At 44.2% G+C, this 23,081-nt stretch overlaps 2 protein-coding genes across 7 annotated transcripts in view; one reads left to right on the top strand and one right to left on the bottom strand.

The window, feature by feature from the left end:
* Nucleotides 1–23,081, bottom strand: part of LOC126273306 (uncharacterized) — a 1,028,036-nt gene that overhangs the window by 48,201 nt on the left and 956,754 nt on the right. The window lies entirely within an intron of this gene.
* Nucleotides 1–23,081, top strand: part of LOC126273272 (PAX3- and PAX7-binding protein 1-like) — a 165,924-nt gene that overhangs the window by 114,048 nt on the left and 28,795 nt on the right. The window contains exon 2 of one of the 3 annotated variants that reach the window (XM_049976833.1): nt 1,950–1,993. The exons of 1 other annotated variant lie outside the window; for it this stretch is intronic. The gene's annotated coding sequence lies outside the window, so the exon portion shown is untranslated. Of the gene's footprint in view, nt 1–1,949; nt 1,994–16,533; nt 16,713–23,081 lie in introns of those variants that run through there. One more of the 3 variants, XM_049976826.1, reaches the window with a different exon arrangement.

The following is a 23,081-nucleotide window of genomic DNA, read 5'->3' as shown; positions in this document are numbered from 1 at the left end:
AAGGACATCACACACATCCATGCCCCAGGCAGGATTCGAACCTGCGACCGTATGGGTCGCGCGGTTCCAGACTGAAGCGCCTAGAACCGCTCGGCCACCAGGCCGGCCCAGGTAAATTTAGCCACTTAGCTTACATTCGCTTTATTCCCAATTTCGTAAATGATTATTTAATACAGTAGATTATTGTTTTACTCCTTCACGAATCATCTTCAGTTTTTTTTTAGCTTGGTTGTACTGTTAGTATGCACACGGCCTTGCCACAGTGGCAAAACGGTTCCCGCCAGATCACCGAAGTAAAGCGCTATCGGCCTTGGCTAACACTTGCATGGGTGCCCCCCCCCCCCCCCCCGGGTCTGCCGAGCACTGTTGCCAAGCAGGGTGTTCTCAGCCCTTGTGGGGCAAATTGAGCAAGTACTTGATTGAGAAGTAGCGGTTCTGATCTCGTAAACTTAAGCGACTGGGAGTGCAGTGTGCTGATCACATGAGCCTTCATATCCGCACCCAGTGCTACCTATGGGCTGAGGCTGACACGGCGTTCGGTCGGTACCGTTGGCCCTTCAAGGGCTATTCGGACGGAATTTGTTTTTGTGGTCATCTTCGTCATCGTGTATGGCTGATTCAGCATTAATACTGTGTTCAGCTACGCACGGCAACTAAGTTGGCATGTTACACTGTACAATAGTTGAAAACTTCGATAAATTTAGATGGGAATAGTTTCCCGCGCATTAGGTGCGTGGTTTGCTATAAAAACAGATGTAGAGTGCTTTTCTGACTGAGGTTCTGGTGTGTGTATTTATATAATTGTCGACCTGCCACATACGCTGCTGCAGAAAGGGATGTACCCGGAGTTCAAGGGACGCATTACCCTCCGCCTCTTAGAATGTTGCAGTCCGGACTGTTTGCAAGTGAAGCATGCTCCGGCGGATGCTGCCGTCTATTTGCAGCAGAGAATGAAGTCACCAGTGGTGACCCACAAAGCGGCTCGTGTCGTGGCGTAGCGCGTGTCGTGCATCCGCCGTGGGCTGCACCAGTTGGTGCCTTGAAGCACGGCGTCACAAGCGCGGGAATATGTAAACAGGAAGCCAGGCGCGCTCCGTCCGTTGAAAGTGGCGGGTGAACTGATTTGATTTGCTACGATCTGGTGAGGCGAGCACCTGGCTGCGGCTGGCTGGGATTGGCGAGCCGAGCCGGCGCAAGATCACCCGGGGCGTTGCAAAACGTCTCCGCCGCTCCCATTTCACAAGCCGACACTTGTGCCACGTTTACCATTGCTGGATAGTACCTCGATCGTTCACGCCTTCCTGGTTGTCACGTAATTTTTCTGGCGAAAATTATAATATTGTAGTCTTAAATTACGAGCGTTCTAAGGAGCCATCTAACGGAGGCCAGTAATTGAAACTATAACTTTTTCCCGAGCACATCCAATCGTCTCTTCGATGACGCGTCTTTTCGTCGTATTTGCAGCATAAAACTGCTGCTTATTTCCCACTGCTGCGAGGGCTAAAGCGAAATGACAAATTGAAACTTTTCTCCGGTCAGTGAGGAGCGCTTGTATGCCTCAATCCAGACCAGTACCGACGGAGGACACATGGAAGTGGGAGTAGCAGACACACTGCTTTCTTATGTGACTTAGCTACTCTTGTGTAAAGGCTAGCTACAACTACATAAAGGAAGGCCATCCAGGAACCAGGCCAGATAACAATATACTATTATTTGAACAAAATCACGACGGAGTAAAGGGAGCACGTAATTTAGAGCCAGCGCCACGGTCGCAGATTCGAATCCTGCCTCGGGCATGGATGTGTGTGATGTCCTTAGGTTAGTTAAGTTTAAGTAGTTTTAAGTTCTAGGCGACTGATGACCTCAGTTGTTAAGTCTCGTAGTGCTCATAGCCTTTTTTATGGTTATTTTTTATGGTTATTTTTTATTTATTTATTTTTTTATTACAGGATGATCAAAGCAGCATAGGACCTGTGAATAATCGGAATTACAGGTGAGTGTGCTACAGAAGAATATTGAAAATTAAAAGGAACATAGGGGAAACACTGACGAGAAAAAGGGACAGAATGATAGGACAAGTGGTAAGACATCGGGAAATAACTTTGATGGTACTAGAAGGAAGTGTAGAGGTTAAGAACTGTAGTGAAAGACCGAGACTGGAATTTGTTCAACAAATAATTTAGGACGTGAAGTGCAAGTGCTGTTCTGATATGAAGAAGTTGATACGGGATAGGAATTCGTGGCGGGCCGATAAATATTAAAAGAAAGGGAGGGAAGGGAGAGAGAGAGAGAGAGAGAGACTGGGTATGCGCCTTCTGAACTGTAGTGTAACTGTTAGAGATAAAAAGAGCATTGAGTATCGTTGTGTATTATTGACTGCTAGTGTGAACTATGTATGAAAGACCTACAAGTGTATATGGGACTGATGAGCGTATATAAGTTGGAGAGTTTGAACGTGAGGTAATCTTCGTCAATGTGTTTCGTGGATCATGGACAGTTACGGCTGCTTGAAGGTGCAAGTATTCACAGCATCTAATGGTACATTGCAATGACTTTCCTGTTGCTTCGTAATAACAGAGCAATAGCTATTCTTGTAAGATGTCTAGAGGCTTACACCACAGAGGGTGATAACTTTTCACGTACCGATTTCATTATGTAATCGTTTCTTTCTTTTTCTATATGTAGCATGAGTGGTCTAATTTATTCGTAAATTCTGGTATGATTCTTCCCTGTTGCAATATGAGAGCTGACGGAAGAGACATTTGCGAATTTCACAGCTAAGCGCCCTGCCGTAGCAGTAAGCTCCGAAACCGCAAAGTGCACTTAACGTAACGCACCTACGGACAACATGCAGCATTGACGCGCCATCAAAAATCCTGCGGCATTTCGTTGATGTTGATTGTTTCTCTGAATGCCCAAATTAATTGTGTATTTAATCAAATTACCTTTGATCATTTTACTAATTGAGCGCCTAAGTACTCTGAAACGTACAGCGTTGTTCGCGAGTTCAGGAGGGGTCGTGAGGGCTAGACAGTGAATTGTTGCGAGGATACGTATGATGATAAACCAATCATTGGTAAAGAACTTTAATTATTTGCACCTGGTACAGTGCAGTCATTGCAACAGTTAAAAGAAACATAAAATTGCACGAAATAATACATTCAAAAAATGAAGACTTACGTTACTGTGGCCTAAATCTTCATTCTCGAAGTACTGTTCTTCACAACTTCTGTATTATTTTTCCTAACCACATCCACTGTCTTCATGGGGTCGACTTGACATTGTTAGTGATAGAGGGTGGCACGGTGCTTTTCTGTCTATGTTTCACGTCCGTATGCGCAAAGTGTTACCGTATACGAAAGTGTGGGAAAGTTTTCCAAATGTCTGCGTGCCATGTAACACTGAGGTATTTACGCAGTCGGATGTGAGAAACCCACGTGCAGGCTGGCCGGCTTATACCGGCCCTCGTCATTAATCTGCAGGGCAGATTCGATCCAGGGCCGGTGCTCCTCCACGAATCCCAGAAGCGTTGGGCTAACGTGCTCGGCTGGTCTCTGCGGATATTCAGTGTTATTAATTTCGGACGCACTGGTTCGCCGTATACACTAGTTGCTTGGTTGGTTGATTTGGGGGGAGGGAACAAAACAGCCAGGTCATCGGTCACATCGGATTAGGAAAGGATAGGGAAGGAAGTCGGCCGTGCCCTATCAAAGGAACCATCCCGGTATTTGCCTGAAGCGATTTAGGGAAATCACGGAAAACCTAACTCAGGATGGCCGGACATGTGTATGAACCGTCGTCCTCCCGAATGCGAGTCCAGTGTGCAAACCGCTGCGCCGCCTTGCACGGTATATTCGTTAGTAAAAATACTCTTAGCTTATGACAAATTGCAGCTGGTATTTCCGTCATGCAGAGGTTGTCTCGAACTGCTTAACGCCGACAATATTTTCACTAATGACTGACAGGGTGACAGGGATCAGGGCGTCAAAATATTGCGAAAGGTAAATGTTGTCGGTGATGACGCTTTTAAGTACTTAGTTCACCATAGTCGAATTGGATACTCGCGACAGTCACATACTTCAACTAGTTTTAAGTTTATCAACATCCATTAGCTGTGTAATTATATTAAGCATTTGTAGAGCAGATGAAACATTAGAGTCGGTGTTTTAGTGGTTCTTTGTACATCAATATGACTGTCTGTCTGAAGGAACAACTCACCTATCAAGACACTGATGTCTCCGGTACGTAACCTCGAAAGCGTCACAGGTTCCAGCGGAAACGCACACCGACGCTTCGTTCGGACGTGCTTACTCTTTATTAGCGCAGTACTTTTCCGCAGCAGGTTTTCTGTCGCGCAATCGCTAATACGTCAGTAGCGTCAGAACTAGCGTTAATGCCAATCAGCGGCTGTTGGGACTGATTTCTGGCGTCCGGCAAAAACAGAGCCAGCACACAGCCGCGCCTACATTACGTTCGCTCCTCCCTGTCCCGACAAACGAACCACACGGTTTCCTGTTTGCACAGCCGCCGTATGCAAACGTCGAATGTTGGGTCCGACACGTTCTTCCACAGAAGTGGAATATTTCGGCATCATGTACTGCGTATGAAACAAGAAGTGAAGGGAATGAATATCAAAGAGACGCGTCTCCCATACCACTGAGACGCTCAGAAAGTAAGTCGGTCGTAGTGAGTATGGAGAAACGGTCGTTGCACCGGCCTGATCTGATTAATGGAAAACTTGGGAAACGTCAATCTTGATGGTGGGAAGTCGATTTGCAGCTCGCCCCCACCAGATAATAGTTTGGTGCAATAAATTTATTAACTCTGGGTAAGAAAGCTTTGATAAAGAAAACTACTTTTGTCAACCAGAATCCTAGTTAAAATTAACAAATAAATTATTATAATGTTCGTCTAGAACGCATGTGTGTATGGTACAAGTAATTGGCAAAGGAGAAACAAGGTAATTTCAGATGGTGCACTACGCAAGAAATTTAAAAAAAAAGATGAACTGTAGTGTCGCAGAAATTAACCAAAATGATAAGAATACGGTCCGAGGGTAAACTGCCTGTACAAACGGAGCTAAAAAGATGAGTTCAACAAGACCAAACCTGAAAGTCATTTGAGAAGGTTCAGAGCAGGCCGACTACAGTGACAGTGGTGTGCTACAATACGTAAGTATGAGTCTTTGGCTGAAATGAGTAGACAAACATAGAATAAAATTGGCAAAGTACGAGTAGGGCTCGCGCGATGATGGTTCCATACTAACTTAATTACATGTAGTTCATCCATCATGGGAATCGAAAATCTCGATTTTTTCCCGTTTTCGATATACTCGTACGTACTGGCAGGATACCGGTCCGGGGAATTCTGAGACAGTACCAAAATCTATTTCCTCAGACTATCCCGAACATAGAAAAAGAAGCGAGCAGAGGACTAATATGATTTAATAAAATATTTCTATTTACTTACTAAAACATGACTATAACTTACATTCTACGTTTGCATGCAGTTATGTTGGTGTATTATGCTTTTGACGGCTGATGAATGCAATGTATGTTCCAATGGCAGAACGTATTTTCATGTGATATAATTAAAATTTAACAATTTTCAGAATTTTTTACTTTATTTAGCCTGTATAACCTTCTTCTTGCCAGATTCTTGATTCTACGTCAATGGAGATTACCCTATAAATGGCTCTGAGCACTATGGGACTTAACATCTATGGTCATCAGTCCCCTAGAACTTAGAACTACTTAAACTTAACTAACCTAAGGACATCACACACATCCATGCCCGAAGCAGGATTCGAACCTGCGACCGTAGCAGTCGCGCGGTTCCGGACTTCGCGCCTAGAACCGCTCGACCACCGCGGCCGGCAATATGTGACATGTATGGCCGAATCTTTTGATTGCATTGACTAAGAAGCAAGAGTTTTTACACTTCCACGAGACCATAGACCTTAGTGCGTTACAAAAATTTGAAGTTGATACGCCAACCGGTTCAAAAGGAAAAGACGTCTTAACACACGGGCAGACGTATAGACAGACGGATGAAAAATGTCAAAATAAATTTACGTGTTATATGATAACACATTAACAATTTTTTTTCCTTTGCTTGTACTGTGAAACCTTGCTTCTTCCCAAAGTTCATAATTCTAGGTCAACGTTTTGATGAGTGAGTTCGCGAGTTCAAAATATGAGGCATAAGCGACCGTATCTTTAGTTTAAATTGACTGTAATAATTTTTATATGCTAAGGAACCATAGACCTCAATATGTGCCATATATTTGAATTTAATATGTATATTAAATGAAACAACAATTTTACTGTCACCAGTCACCGTTTTATTTATTTCCACGACGCGTTTCGAAGGTTTAAACCTCCATCATCGGGTGGATTGACATTAGTTAATATGACATTTGTGCGTGTTTTGTGTTACGATTTTTTGGAGGAAATAGTGTCTTGTTTCTCCACTAGGCAGTGCCACAAGTTTCTCCAAAAAATCGTAACACAACACACACACACACACACACACACACACACACACACACACACACACACACACATGTCATATTAACTAATGTAAATACAGCCGATGATGGAGCTTTAAACCTTCGAAACGCGTCATGGAAATAAATAAAACGGTGACTGGTAACAGTAAACTTGTTTCGTTTAATGTCAATAACAGTTACGGTAAAGCCTAACCTACACTGTAATACGTATATGCTTTCCTGATAAAAAGGGCTTCATAACATTCGGACAGACGCGCTACAAAGCTATCCTATAAGGGTTCCGTTTCTACAGATTGAGGCACAAGACCCAAAAAACGCAGCGTAATCCAACGGGAAAGTAAATAAACGACCACTGAGGGGGACAACGGTGAGGGAACACATTTAGGCAAATACAAACATCTACATATTTTTCTATATTCCACAAGGCACGTTACGGTATATGGCAGAGGGTAGTTCAGGTATTAACGTCTTTTGTAGGAGGTGGAGATTCCGTAGTACTCATGCAAGCACGGACAAGACTTTAACAAAATGCTAGATAAGAGGGTCTTTAAAAATGTTCACTGCTTTTGCAGCGTTCTTCTACGTATGTATCCAGTGAGCGAGTTTGTGAACCAATACGCGAGTGCCTGTTCCCCTCAGAGAAGTATAGCAGCGACCGGTGGAGGTCTGGGATGGCAGAGCCGGCGCACCAGGCTGTCTACTTGTCGCGGACGCAGACGCTCCCCGCGGGCTGTGGGAACCTCTGTGGGGGCAGGTAGCGCCGGCCGGGCCCAGCTGCCGCCCTGCCCTGCCCCGCCTGGTCTGACAGCCATCGGCCTTTGTGCCCGCCTGGTGCTCGTTTTTGGGCTGCACGCACGGTGCTCGCGTTACGCGCCCGTCTAGACGCCACGCAGAGGAGGGACCACCTACTTTGCTCACTGCCTGCCTGGTTCAAGGTTGAGGCGGCGGGAAACCGATGCTAATGCCGTTCGCAGGATACCCAACTCTGTGCGCTATTCCAGTTACTGTATCGGACGAGGTGACATATTAATCAAGCCGTACACCGTTTTAGATTGCGAAACGGCACATACACACAATTTTTGATGTTGGGCCTAAGGTGACTGTAAGACAAGTGTAGAAAAGCAAGAATAATTGAGAGGTGGTAGCGTATTTTGGTTTGATGTTTGTTTGGGTGATGTTATTATGGTGATTGGAAGCGGGTAGCTACTCAAACGGCCACAATAACTTCGTTTACACAAGCTTCAAATCAGATGATACAGAATGAGCCAAAGGCTGTTTACAACTTGAACGGAAACCTTACGACAGTCATAGGAGTTGAGGGGCAAGAAAGGGAGAAGCAGTGGTGGAGAAGGTAGTGAGGCAGGGTTCTAGCCTATCCCCGATGTTATTCCATGTGTACAGTGAGCAAGCAGTAAGGGAATCCAAAGAAAAATTTGGAGTAGAAATTCAAGTTCAGGGAGAAGAAATAGACACTTTGAGGTTTGTCGATGACATTGTAATTTTGTCAGAAACAGGGAAGGACTTGGAAAAACGGCTGAACAGAATGGACAGTGTCTTGAAAGTAGCATATGGGATGAACATCAACAGAAGAAAAATGAGGTAATTAGATTAGAATTGAGACACGTAACGTAGTAGATGAGTTCTGCTATTTGGGCAGAAAAATAACTGATGATGGTGAAAGTAGAGACTATATAAAATGTAGACTGGCGACGGAAAGGAAAGTGTTTCTGAAGAGAAATGTGTTAACATCGAATACTTGTGTCAGGAAGTCCTTCCTGAAAGTGTTCATATGGAGTGAAGCCGTGTATGGTTCAAATGGCTCTGAGCACTATGGGACTTAACATCTGAGGTCATCAGTCCCCTAGAACTTAGAACTACTTAAACCTAAGTAACCTAAGGACATCACACACATCCATGCCCGAGGCAGGATTCGAACCTGCGACCGTAGTGGTCGCGCGGTTGCAGACTGTGGCGCCTAGAACCGCTCGGCCACCCCGGCCGGCAGCCGTGTATGGAAGTGAAACACGGACGATAAACAGCGCAGACAAGAACAGAATAGAAGCTTTTGAAATGTAATGCTGCAAAGGATGCTGAAGATTAGAGGGTAGGTCACATAACTAATGTGCAGCTGCTGAACAGAACTGGGGGAAAAAAGAAATTTCTGGTACAACCTGACTAGAAGGAATGATCAGTTGATATGACACATTCTGAGACACCAAGGGATGAGCAATTTAGTATTGCAGGGAAGTTTGGGGGTCAAAATAGTAGAAGAAGACGGAGAGATGAACACAGTAAGCAGATTCAGAAGGATGCAGGTTACAGTAGTTGTTTGCGAATGAAGAGGCTTGCACAGAACAGAGTAGCATGGAGAGATGCATCAAACCAGTCTTTTGACTGAAGACCACAGCAACAGAAGACACCTGCTTCAAGATGAGGTATTAACCGTCAAAACGAAGTGTGTGGAATTATATACATTATATTGCTACGGGTAACGGTGTGGCTTTCTATGTGTATGCTGCAAACATTGCTTAGGATGTCGAGAGATGGTACTCCACTCTCCATTGTCGTCGTCGTCAGTCTGAAGACTGAGTTCAGCAAGTCTTCACGCTGGTTTATTCTTCGCCTCTGGGTTACAATAATCCCGTACGGCTCAACGGCCTGGTGCAAGTCTTCCAGTTGGACGCCACTTTGGCGACTCGCCCGTCCCCAACCTCTAGTCCTACCGAGGATACCAGACCTGCAGTTTAACGTGAATCCGAACAACTGGTAGTTCCTAGCGAATCTTCACATCATTCGAAAGTGTAGCGTTGGTTAAAGGTTGACTGAAATACTTTGTAGTTTGACCCGTGACCTTCCGGTTCCCAAGCATACCCTTTTCCACTAGGCCACCAGCGTCGACGATCTGCATTTATACTAACGAACCGTGCATCCACTTGAACTTGTTCATTGTAGTCTAGCCGTGATCTCCCAGGACAAGGTTTTCTCCCCCTCCCCGGTCTCCAGCCCTTCCCACCTCCCAGACACACACACACACACACACACACACACACACACACACACACACACACACATTTCCCACCGTTACAAAATTAGTTAATTATGCGGAGTACCCATCTGATATTCAGCATTCTTCCATAGTACCACATTTCAGAAGTTTCTGTTTTTTTTCCGTCCTATTTACCGTCCGTATTTGACTTTTCTATAAAACAACAAGCCAAACAAATGTTTTCAGAAGTACTTCTACAAAATTGGGATACAGTGAACTCGCATTCCGGTCTCCACTTTTATGTTAATACTTCCGTATCACTTTGTTAATTTTTATGTACTCACATAGTAACTGAGGACTACAAATTGCTGCGATTAGAAAAATGGACCGATATTCCAGGAAACTTTACGCGCACGATCATCATATTTTTTAAGCTGCCTATTTCTCTTTTAGACCAGATCGTCATTGTCAGGAAGTGACGACGTTAGTTATAGGACGGTATAGCAAGCCCCACATCCCCTTTCCGCTCTCCTTCCCGATCCTTCATAATCTATTGCTTTTCTTAAATTTACTACATAACTGTTGCCACTGTTACATTCTTCGCGGACTTAGTTTTTTTCTTTTCTTACAAAGATCCTTATGCTAAAGACCGCACAGTGGAGACGAACTATAAAATGCACTCATCAATTTCCAAAATAGCTGGTGAATGTTTGTCATTCTGGTGTATTTTCTCTGTTGGATGATGCTCTTCGCCTCCGTCGTACTAGGTAACATTCCAAGGAAGGGTGTTCACTCTATGGTCCCTGAACACAGACTGTGATTTTATGTAGTGCAAAATGTATGTAATAATAGAAGAGTATGTTCTTTCAAATGCATATATCAGTGGTGAATGGAGGTTCATTCTGTTTGAGTCACCAAAGGCGTATCAATATATCACATCTCTAATAAAACCTGTGACGATGCACACACGTTCGCGTATTCAAGCTTTCGCTGTTGTAGTGATAGGTTTATAAATATCCAGTCGCTAAATAGTGCTGTTGTCAACAGCGGATGTGCGTGTCTGAATGACGAAGCTGAGCCAAGACAAGAAACCTACAGTTCTCGCAGAACAACCTTGTGGAACTGTGTGGGAGGAGCACGGCCTTCGCCCCGCCCTTGCTAGTCTTAATGGCTCTTCAGTTGTGTGTTGGCATTCCTATCTTATTTAATGAAACTCGTCCTCTCAAACCTTTTTGTTTGACTGTCGTTGTAGTAGTTATCTGAGGGGTAATTCTGACGTTGGCAGCCTAGGCAATACGTTCACACACTCTCATAAAAATTTTAACCCAAGTGCTAAAGAATTTGCTGTCGTGCGCCTAAATTCGCCATCATAATCATCTAATCATCATCAGTAACAGCCTGGAAACGACTCTGTGTCAACTATAAATAGTCCGCCAACAGCGAATTAAGCGCAGGATGGAAAAAGAGATTCCTAGAGCTAGGTAACAGCACGGCTTGAACAATACGCGATCCGCTGCCCAGGCGACGAAAGGCCGAAGTGCCTTAAGCCGTCTGAAATACAGAATCTAGCCAGTCAGATTTTTCCTCGTGGAGAGAAACGTGACCAATGAGAGGAGACAGCATTATTACGTGACAATCTGAAATTAGGGGCTGCCATGTTTTACGTTAAACGTCGTATTTGGTGGATTTTCTTTGTCATTAAGAACGTGAATATAAACTGTTTCAAAGCATCAGCAAATTGAGGATTTCTAGAAAACGCGTCATTTTAGCTCCAACTTGTTGCATAGTAAAATGACAAGTAACTATGTCGGCAGATAAAGGCTTACTGTAGTTGATGTTTTTAGTGTTATAACTCGTATACTGTAAGGGTATACCGTTTCAATACTATCTATCAAAAGCGCGTCTTTTTGGTACAATTTCCATATTAAATATCTGGTTCAGCTGGCTCTGAGCACTATGAGACTTAACATCTGGGGTCATCAGTCCCCTAGAACTTAGAACTACTTAAACCTAACTAACCTAAGAACATCACACACATCCATGCCCGAGGCAGGATTCGAACCTGTAACCGTAGCGGTCGCGCGGTTCCGGACTGAAGCGCCTAAACCGCACGGCCACCGCGGCCGGCTATTAAATATCAAATAATGGCATTAGTAGATACAGTCTTTAGACAGTGCATGCCATATACGGAGGTCCGGTTGCTTTGTCGAAGCAGTGGCGTAGTTGAGATGGTCGTGAGCCATGATGAACAAGGTAACAGGTTCACGTCGAGCTCCTTTCACTTTTTTCACCTTTTGTTTTCTAAAAAATTCTGGGTCTTTATTATTGATTAATAGAAGTATGATCAGCAGACGTCGATGTCATTTACTATAAATATTGTGTTGGTTGCAATATTTGTGCAAAAGCCAGTCCGCAGCTCGTTGTCTAGTGGCTAGCGTCGCTGCCTCCGGATAACGGGGTCCCAGGTTCTATTCCCGGGGTTGGGGATTTTCTCTGCCCGGGAATTGGGTGTTTGTGTTGTCGTCGTCATCATCATCATCATCATCATCATTCGCGTTACTGGGTGGCGCCTTAAATTAACCACGCCACATCCGCCCATAACCATGCCGACCCTCCGAAAAATGTTGGACAAAGGCACAAGCAAAAGAAGAAGAAGATTTGTGCAAAGGCCAACGACTGGAATGTTTCCCCGGTGATCAGAAAGCTTAACATGACTGCCAGTCTGTCAGTAGAAATCTCATCTTCCATTCAAATGAAATTACGAAACCATTTTCGATCTTGAAATCTACGCGATGAAGTACGTTATTTCAGACTGATGATAGCCACTGTTACAGATAGCTGTATTCAGTTCAGAAACGAAAACGGGATAAAGATTCAGTTGAGTTAACGAACAACTCATACTACTAGTATGTATCTCAGATCGTCGTACAACATTATTTTGCGTTACTGTACCAGCAGTTCGTCGTTCAAGCCATCGTCGACTCCAGATCTTCTTCGACAGTCGCTAACATAATTAACGCAGGCATTTTACGTGCGTATATTTTCGCAAAGAAACAGTGTTGTTTACGCGTCACCTGCAGCCGGGAACTGCTACTGCAGAGCGCTTAAGGTTGCAAACCACGATGAGGATCACGTTCCGTGGGATGTAACGGATCGTTTCAGAGCGTGCAGCAAACACGACGGACACCACGTCTGGCGGGCGTCGCGTTGAGAAACACGTCCCGTGTGAGCGCTGCTTTAGACGCCAGGAAGCACCACGAAATTTCACGCGCCTCTGCAGGCGCAAACCGCCCTTAAGCGGAAAAGAGCGGACGGCTAGCGGTCCACGGCTAGCAGGCAGGAGCTACTTTCCCGTTGCAAGGGGACGAGTGGTGAGACGAGGCAAGGCGCCGTGAAAGCTGTACAGTGTACAGGCCGCGAGGCGATCCCGCACCAAAACACTGCCCGACCGGGACGGCAGTCAACCTCACCTGCGCTCAAGTGTTCTTCGCCCACGCCCAATTGGGAATTTCTGTAAATGCTACTACGCGGAAATGTGGGCCTCCGCGGTGCGCGATAGCGTAATTGACATTTAAAGCTCAGGCCAGGAGTTCGTATCTCACGTCGGGTAAAGGTGTAGCCTTTAAGTACGCATATATTTAACTGCAGTCTCGGAAATACTACTGAGGAACTGTCAGTATGGCTGCGCTAAGCCCGCAACCCGTCAGTGCTATCGCAGATTGATTTAAAGACCTGGCTACAGGGAAGTGATACGAATGGTAGATGTGGGGATAAAGTCTCTTCGGCAACGAGGGATGTACAGACAAAGCACAAAAAAATCTGAATCTGGATGGCCGGAGAAAGGGTTTGAACCGCTGTTTTCCCGTGTGTCATACCACTGCACCCTCTCTCTCGGGTAATCAATTTCCAGGGACATGCTTTATACGAATTACTCATTCAAGGGTTCTTTTCACTTTAAATATTTATTTCTGACCATTGGCTCCCATGTACTGTAAGGTAAAGCTGTCATTTTTCCAAACTACTTATATTGACAATGACGACGCCACACGAGCGCATGGAATGTGCGTCGAGCCAGCGCAGTGTGGATTTGATTCTGGTGCCAGAAACAAATATAAGAACGAATGAGTGCAATATTCTTATAACTGTAACGTTACTCCCCCTCCTGTTGGTGCACAGTTCTGGCTTTTCGTTTCGTAGTGGAAAAAAAAAAAAAAAACAATAGAGCTAAATCAAGATACCTTTGTATCATGCTGTAACCCTCAAGATAAACTTCAGTGTTTTAAGATGACATAATATGTTCCTGATGACACAATATGTTCCTGATCCTGAGACATGTGGACTTAATGTACAGAAACAGACTGGTAATCTACAAAGCCAAGTTGAAATAATAATAAAAGGAAAATCAAGAAAGATAAATTTGGGTTAAAAACTGTTCTCAGTTAGTGCTGCAACTTATCACGACTGTTGTTTACGTTGTACGTCGAGGAAATGGTGAAGTGGAGTAAACTTTTGCAAGAAGAATAGGGACTAAACAACCAGTGATAAAATCCACAGATGAACGAGAGGTTTTTGCCGAAATAGTTTCTGGTTTTCTACTATTTGGAACTAATTCACCAGTTGACAATTGTTCGTTAATGTGGTAAATACGAAGTATACAGGTGAAAAGTCAAATAAGGTAACAATCAAATGCTCGTGTCTTAAATGGTACTACGGGACACTAGAGCAGAATGTATACATCAGCATATCCAACATTAGAAACACAGCTTGAATGCTCTGAATTTGAGAACTGTATAACCGCACCTGAATTTTAACGCAAACGGAATATCACACTCAGTAATCTACTGTATTTACTTAATGACTTGTTTATAGTTCCCATTCGTGACAGCTACACCTTGTCAACTAATTCGAAAAAAACTTTCCTAATCAAAACAACTTGTACAATAAGGGGACATACTCCTCAGCTGGTAGGATAAATGGATTCTTTTCTTCATTACTCACCATATGTGCAATATCTTGCAAAATCAGACTTTTTCAATGGGATCTACACTTTTCTTAGCACGATCTACATTCCATAACGTAAGTCTCAAGTCCACCTTACTGAAAAAGCGCTTATTATTATCATTGACCATCTGGGATCACTTAACAAATTCAATTCCTCTTTTTTTTGTGTTGTTTCCCATCATTCTAGCAGTATTCGAACATCTGCCCGCGTTGTTTCTTTTTCTTTCTTTTGCCTGTGTCGTTTCTGATTTCTTATTTTTCTGCTTTAGAAGCCTCATTTCGTAGCTATGTCCAAATAATGTTAACCTACGCTTTACCATTACTTTTGACATTTACTGAATATTTTGTTAGACCTTGTAATTACTTCTTGTTTTCAAACCATCTGTTGTTTATCTTACACACATTTTAGTAATCCTTCCTTCAAGTATCTCTATTCTGTCCAGCGTATAGTTCATTATTAAGTATTACAGGCATATAAATATTATGGAATAGTGTTGAAGTGTATTTCTAGAGATGTATTTCTTATTGTAGGTGTTTTCAGTCTAACCGTCTTCTTTTTCCGATTTACGAATTCTTTCCTCTATTAGTAAATCTTTCTAGTCCATTCTGCTATGTGGTCCCTCCAAAATATTTCAATTAACTCATTCCGTTTCAGTGTTTTTCAGCTGAAATTCTCCTTCCAGTTCTACCAACCTTTCTTTCCAAAAGATGATTATTATTACTTTTCGTATTCCTTCTTTCACTTTTCTGTCTATTCTGGAAAAATTGGCGTTGTTATACGTTTGTATATTAGTAGTTGGTAAAGAGTGTTTTTTGTACGATTCTGGCTCAGAAAACTAGTCGACCTATACGGATCAACCCCTAGGAAGTTATCTTAAAATTTTTTCTTCAATTAAACCATGTTCAGAGTTACCATTAGTTACCTTGCGGTGCCGTGCACTGGACCCTTATTCTAGAGTCTCAAGTTTCATTTTCACGCAGTTAGTCTGGTTTAGATTTTCTGTAACCTCCATAAATGTTCGAAGCGAATGCCACGATGGTTGCTCCAGTGAGACCATGACCAGCTACCTTTACTAGCGTTGTCTATCTGAGAGAGTACTCAGGTACAAATGCCAATTATATCGACGAGTCAGCCCGTTTTCTTTTTCACTCTGTTAATTCTTTGTTCAAAGGTACATTGGAACTCTCAGTACGTGCCCAATTTAGACTTGTCTCTTTTCGGTGCGTCACTTCGTTTCTATGGAACCACCCATTCAATTACTTCGTATTGTTTCATTGGTTCAAATGGCTCTAAGCACTGCCCGCATCTCGTGGTCGTGCGGTAGCGTTCTCGCTTCCCGCGCCCGGGTTCGATTCCCGGCGGGGTCAGGGATTTTCTCTGCCTCGTGATGGCTGGGTGTTCTGTGTTGTCCTTATGTTGGTTAGGTTTAAGTAGCTCTAAGTTCTAGAGAACTGATGACCATAGATGTTAAGTCCCATGGTGCTCAGAACCATTTTTGGCTCTAAGCACTATGGGACTTAACATCATCTGAGATCATCAGTCCCCTAAACTTGGAACTATTTAAACCTAACTAACCTAAGGACATCATACACATCCATACCAGAGGCAGGATTCGAACCTGCGACCGTAGCAGCAGCGCGGTTACTGACTGAAACGCCTAGAACAGCTCGGCCACAGCGACCGGCTGTTGTTAAATTTTATATATATCTTGAAGTGGCAACGCTTGTCCCCAGTGAAACAGCAAAAGCATTACTTCACAGTTCCAAAAAATTATCTCTGTCGTACCTAGTTGTTACTTGATCTGGAGAACGGATTGTACGGCGTGGCAGTATTAGTTAGACCATTGTACGGGCGTCCCGACGCCGTTGGCCTGGCACTAGCGAGGACAAAGACTCTTCAGAGGCAGCCGTCGGTTGAACAACCTGCCGGCAGAGGCTGCCTCGGCAGCGGACGGGGCGCGCGTTTTTTGCCCAGCTGGCCGGCCGCCGGTTTAAGGTCAGCGTAGCCGATCACGTGACCGGCGGCGCGCTGGCGGCCGCCATCTTGGATCCGGAGTGTTCGCGCCAACGCCGCCATTGTCTACAAATGTGTATAGGTTATGTGCTGCGGTGCTTGAAACACGAATAGCAGTGCGGGCAGGGAGAACAAAAGGAGGCAGGCGTCGCCGTCGCCGCCGCCGCCCGACGCCATTGTTGCAGCTTACAGCCAGTGTGGTGGGTATTTGCTCTGCTAGCTCGCTCCTTCAGACAAGAGCGGCGTACGCTTGGATTTTATGAGGGATAACGTAAAACTTCCCTCCTCTGTAACATACCTTCATATCCCAGAAGATGTAAACGTAGTTGAAACCGTACTTTCTGCGTTTGCGGGCTTTATTTCTGTTGAGTAGCGTGATACATCTTGGTCTCCATTGACTCAGTCTTTAAGACCTTCATCCGGTGCTGATGGGCTGCAGCCTATAATGTTCTTCTAGAAAAACATTTATCTCTCTCTCTCTCTCTCTCTCTCTCTCTCTCTCTCTTTCACACACACACACACACACATACATACACATACACAGAGTCTCTCCTTCCCATATTACTCCAACCCCAACATAGTCCCTACAGATAGTTATATTTCTCAACCATGGAAATACGACAATTCATTCGTGTTATCTTTTCGCGGTAATTGCCAGTGGACCCTATATCTCCTCCGTCCCTCCAGTTTTCTTGTCTTTAATTTTTATTTAACTGATTAATCATTTGCGCTGTTGTGAAATTTTGTGGCAGATAATAAATGTACAGGACTAGGAATCGAACCAGCACCCCTTTACTTCGCGAGCAGTGCCTCTGCTGAATGAGCTATCCGAGAATAACTCATGATTAGCTGTCTCGCTTCAGTTCAGTCGGTGCCTCTCCGTACTTTCCAAACTGCAAACGAAGTCTGCATATCTCGATGGACAAACAGTGCCCATAGGAAGGAAAGGCTTCGGGCGCGACACCCTCTGCGATACGCAGTTCTTATCTACCAGAAAATTTGGCTAATTTATTATGTTTCTCACCGCACTAATCATTTTCCTCTAAAACGACAACTCGATTTCCGTAGAAACATATCAATGGACGTGGCATTTAAATCTGCGGAATACAACTGTTCTTCTAGTGAACGTGTATCATGGCATTGTCGACGCATTTCTCGGTGTTATACAAGTGTTGCGGCACCAGGAGCAACGGCGACAGATTCCGGCTTGGAGCGGTCTTTGTCGTATGGGTTTTTACGGCATCCGCTTCTTCTCGCAACTGCCATTTGTCGAAAGGCGTTAACCTGTTAACAACTTGTAGCCGCTTCAGAGAAATACTTTTCTGGGAAATTTCTCCGTCTTGGGAACTACTGAGAAGGTGAACGGGTGGGGTAGTCGAATTTGTTTTGAAGCTAGCTTAGGTGAGTTCATTACTATCAGCGATTTTCGGTTTACTCTGACCTTCTTGTCCCGTTAGAGCTATTGTGGTCCGCGTGACATCATCGCACATACCAGACGCGAAACTCACTAGCGTCCGTTACCGTCTTCTCCCAACATGCTCTGTCTGCGGCTGTTAGCTGCTGTCTGAGTTACCTACCTGACACTTTCCTTTAAAATGATAAGTGATTGGACTGAGAGGTGACGGAGCTCTTTTCTGGTCAGTCAAATACTGCGCTGTAGTACTACTGCCAAGAGCACAGCAGTTGTAGACATTTTGTGGTATGCAGGGCAGATGTGCAGCCTCAGTGTAGGAGTATTATTTGATGTTGCCTTCACGTATAATTTCCTCCATCATATGAGACATTAGTTTTCCTTTCTTCTCCTTTCTGTTATGTTTTAAGGGGGTGAGGTCCATATCCAGTCGACATATCACCACGGTTCACCGGTTAAGAGACACTATATGAAATCTGCGAGATAACTTTTTCGACAGCAGCATATACGAAACTTCCACGTCAAATCTTGTCGTCCTTCCATTTCCTACGTGTAGCATACAGACTAGTTAGCATTCTGGACTAATATTTAACAAAGCAGTAGCGGACAAAGCGACTTTCTTTCTCTTGCAGCCCAAAATGAAATTTACGTGCCGAGAACAGCCTCACTCTAGACCACATACCCTACTTAGAAATACCAGGAAAATTATACTGATCCGATCATTGGACTTCTTGAACCTAATGTGCCTGAAACAAAGGCATACTATTTCCCCGCTGTCCATGTGTTATGGATTGAGGAGCATGGGACACCCCACTCCAAATCCTTACCTCGTGTTACTACAAGAAATTCTAAGCTTTTGGGCATGAAATGTACGTGTAAATTAATATATTAATTTTATAAAGTCTGACAACACGTTCTCTCATTCTCAATCATCACATGCTTACATTTAACATAAGTAGTGTCGCACTTAGTTGATTAAAAGTGTCAGTTTTCTCTTAGTCCACAGAGCTGCAGATACAAATCGGAAGAAATTAATTCGTTCCGAGACGTGTTCCCGGCCGGCTTTTGTGACCGAGCGGTTCTAGGTGCTACAGTCTGGAACCGCGCGATTGCTACGGTCGCAGGTTCGAATCCTGCCTCGTGCATGGATGTGTGTGATGTCCTTAGGCTAGTTAGGTTTAAGTAGGTCTAAGTTCTAGGGGACTGATGACCTCAGAAGTTAAGTCCCTTAGTGCTCAGAGCCATTTGAACCATTTGTCGATTCGGTATTCACGAAATAAGAATTTGGTAGTGATTTTCGTAAGTAATTAATATTCATTGACGAGGCATGCTTCCAGCGTTTATGTGAGTAAACAAAATTGTCCGTTTTTGGGCACAGAGAATCCTCACATGGTCCGTGAGAAGCGTCTTTATACAGAACGCGTCATTGTTTGACGCGGGTTGCGTTATGGGCTGGCGGACTAATTGGGTCATACTTTTTTGAAGACGGCACTGGAAAAGCAGTGGCAGCGACTGTTTTTATGGCTGCAGTTGCAAGAATTGAATGTTGAACACACATGGTTCAAGCAGTGTGCGGCAAGTTGCCACACTGTAGTTCAATCAAGGAAACTTCTGTAAGAGAGTCCCTACGCGTCTCGTCTCTCAGAATGGCGATCAGAACTGGCCTCCGAGATTGTAGGGGGATGTCAAATCTTGTGTTTTTGTGAACAATCCACGAACCATCTCTCAACTCAAGGCAGAAATTAGACGTGTCATGGGTCAGTTTCAAGCGCAACTTTGCTCTTGGGTCGTCGAAAATTTTGCCCCCAGAGTGAATATGTGAGTACGAAGCAGCATAGGACATTTCGTTTCATGTTTAGTAGCAGTCTTTGTGTTTGATACAGACGTAATAACACTAGCAATTTTCAGATATTTTTTTTAATAAATTAAAAATTGCGTTCTTTACTAGGCACCGTATAGAAGCGATCTTGATGCGCGTGTAAAGTGCCTTACAGGGTGTTTATAAATTAATATCGGGGTGTTAACGCTTTATAATATTTATTATATTAAACTTACAGTTATAAATGGTATGTCAAATGAAAGAGCAACTCAAACATTTTTACTAAGAAGCTTATAAATGTTCAATGTGAGCACCATTTGTCACACGGCACACATCAAGTCTATAACCGAGTTCTTCCCAAACGTTGATAAGTGTGTCTTCAGTGATTGTAGCAACAGCTGCTTCAATCCGGTTTCTTAATTCAGGGAGATCTGTTGTAGCGGAGGCACGTACACACGGTCCTTCCGACACCGACGAACTGAGGAAGTAGCCCTTACACGGCTTAGAATATGACATTGTCCGTTGACACACAGTTTTCTGTTACGTCGTGAGGAGCCACCAACGTGTCAGACATGTGGGACACAGCTGTCGTTACGATATATTTTAACTGTGTGTTTTATATGCGGGTTTGAGGGAAGATTTCAGTTTTCCACCAGACGTGCCCTCGATTTTAACTAATAATGAAGCGAGTGCCGCTAGAGTTTTACGTATTTGTTTGATGTCTGGACTTCTTCCCAAAATATTGGGATTGAGATCTTAATGTGCTGTAAAGTGGTTTGGTCACCCATTTTTTGTAAGTGGTCACTCAGCCACCGTTAATTATTTTTACCTGTTTTGTACTGCTATTTTATTTTTAGTTTTATCTAGCTGTTTTGATGTACGGTGTCTAATCTTGAAATTTGAACATTTACAATTCTCGCAAAGATCGGCTCTGAATTGATCCTTGTTTAACAGATCTTGGCTGCACTCGTCAACTTTTCTTTTGGGAACGGGCGCTGATAACCTCGTTGTTGTGCGCCCTAAAACACTAATCATCATCAAGATCCTTGATGAAGCCCCAAAGGAAAAAAATCTCATGGCGCAGGTCGGGTGAACGTGGAGGCCACGCAAAGCAAGCCCTGTCATTGGGCTCCTTGCGGCCCATCCGTCGCTCGGCTATAGACTTGATGCGTACCGTGTGACAAATGGAGCTCACATTGAACATTTATCAGGTTCTTGGTAAAACTGTTTTAGTTGCTCTTTCATTTGACATACCATTTATACATCTACATGAGTACTCTGCAATTCACATTTAAGTGCTTGGCAGAGGGTTCATCGAACCACAATCATACTATCTCTCTACTATTCCACTCCCGAACAGCGCGCGGGAAAAACGAACACCTAAACCTTTCTGTTCGAGCTCTGATTTCTCTTATTTTATTTTGATGATCATTCCTACCTATGTAGGTTGGGCTCAACAAAATATTTTCGCATTCGGAAGAGAAAGTTGGCGACTGAAATTTCGTAAAAAGGTCTCGCCGCGACGAAAAACGTCTTTGCTGTAATGACTTCCATCCCAACTCGTGTATCATATCTGCAAAACTCTCTCCCCTATTACGTGATAATACAAAACGAGCTGCCCTTTTTTGCACTCTTTCGATGTCCTCCGTCAATCCCACCTGGTAAGGATCCCACACCGCGCAGGAATATTCTAACAGAGGACGAACGAGTGTAGTGTAAGCTGTCTCTGTAAGTTTAATGTAATAAATATTATAAAGCATTTAAACCCCCAATATTCATGTATAAACACCCTGTGTTTTTGTTTGCTTCGCGGTTGTTGTGCTCCGTCCGTTAATGGAGAACAGTTACTCGACTTGCGACGGCTTGTATACGTTCGGCAGGCGAGCCGTGTAGAAGAAGGGTTGGCGTACATCCTGCTCCTCCGAGCGTGGAAGGAAAGAGAGCACACATAGGCACACGTGGTGCGGCGTCTGGCGGGCGCTAGGGTTGTGGCAGGGTCGTTGACCACACACATCCTGCGTGGCGCCGGGCGGCGCGGGGTGTGTGGCGGCCCGCATCTGCCGCCTCCGGCCTTTGTGCCGGTGGCTGGGCGGGGCGGACACCGCCCGCCTGCTTCGGTTTCGAGTTATTTCTGTAATAATAACTGCGAGCCGAGGGCGAGGTGAGACGGGGCGAGGCTCGCGCCGGTAGCCAGCCGGCCTTGGGGCCGCGTCGCCAACAGACTGCCGGCCGCGGCCGCGCAGATCCGGCACACTTGGAGCACTGGCCCGTCAGGGGTCTCTGCTCTGCTCTCCTCCACTACACTCCACTCCACCTAGTCTCATCTGCTGGTCTCACGTGCCGACACGGCAGTATGCAGTTTTGCTGCAGCGTCGGCGAGAGCGCATCCTAAAATAGCGGCCGCCTATTGGACTTTGCGGAACGGGCGCCTGAACCGAGTGGCCTTCGTAGTGAACGGTATCGCCTCAGCCTGCCTTGCAACACTGGTGCCCTTTCTGGCAGCTGATCTTGGAGGACAAGCGTGATGAGGGCACGCGACCTTCGCGTATCCCGCTTTTGCCACGGACTCTCGTGAAGCGTCTTCAACCAAAATGTGTCTAATAAACGACGTATGTCAGATGCCATGTTAACCATAGTAGCTATTCTCGGCACACCGATACGTAATAATAAAATCCTTCTACTCTTATAGCGTCGCTACTCTGGCAGTGTACATTCAGAATCCACAGCATTATCAGTTTTTGAGTAAAGAGCTTCACTGCGATGTCAATATTCTTGGAACTCATGCATATGAGAGCTGTACTGGATTGTCTATTGCAATTCGCGAAATTCTTTTGTAATAGATATGGAATTACAAATAAAAGTATATAGATTCTTGTTATAGCTTATACTGTACCTATGAATTTTGTTGATTTACTTTGTATATAAGATCACAATGGAGAAACTCGTACATCTTCAACATGCACAGTTTCCGAAGATGACACTAATGAAAGTTTCAGAGCTAATGAAATATCCATGCAATTTATCATTGTCTTCGCAACTTGTGGTGTAATCTTCGAAAACTCTATGTGGTACATGTGCGAATTGCTCCACTGGGATGTCATACACAAAACAAATCAACAAAATTCGTAGGCATGCCATAAATTTCAACAAAAATCTGAAAATGTTCTTTCGTAATTCTGTGTCTATACCACGAGAATTACGAAAATTGCAATTCAGAATGCACTACAACTCTCACACATACGCCTTTCTGCCGTGCTGACATCTCTTTGTAGTCTTTATTTAAAAACTGAAGCCCTGACGATACTAGTAACAATGCCACAAAAGATAGTAGCCGGATTT

This window comes from Schistocerca gregaria, chromosome 1 (assembly GCF_023897955.1).
Source record: "Schistocerca gregaria isolate iqSchGreg1 chromosome 1, iqSchGreg1.2, whole genome shotgun sequence".
In the NCBI taxonomy this organism is placed as follows: Eukaryota; Metazoa; Arthropoda; class Insecta; order Orthoptera; family Acrididae; genus Schistocerca; species Schistocerca gregaria.
Note: the sequence above shows the minus strand (reverse complement) of the source record. Positions and strands in the feature narration are given on the sequence as shown.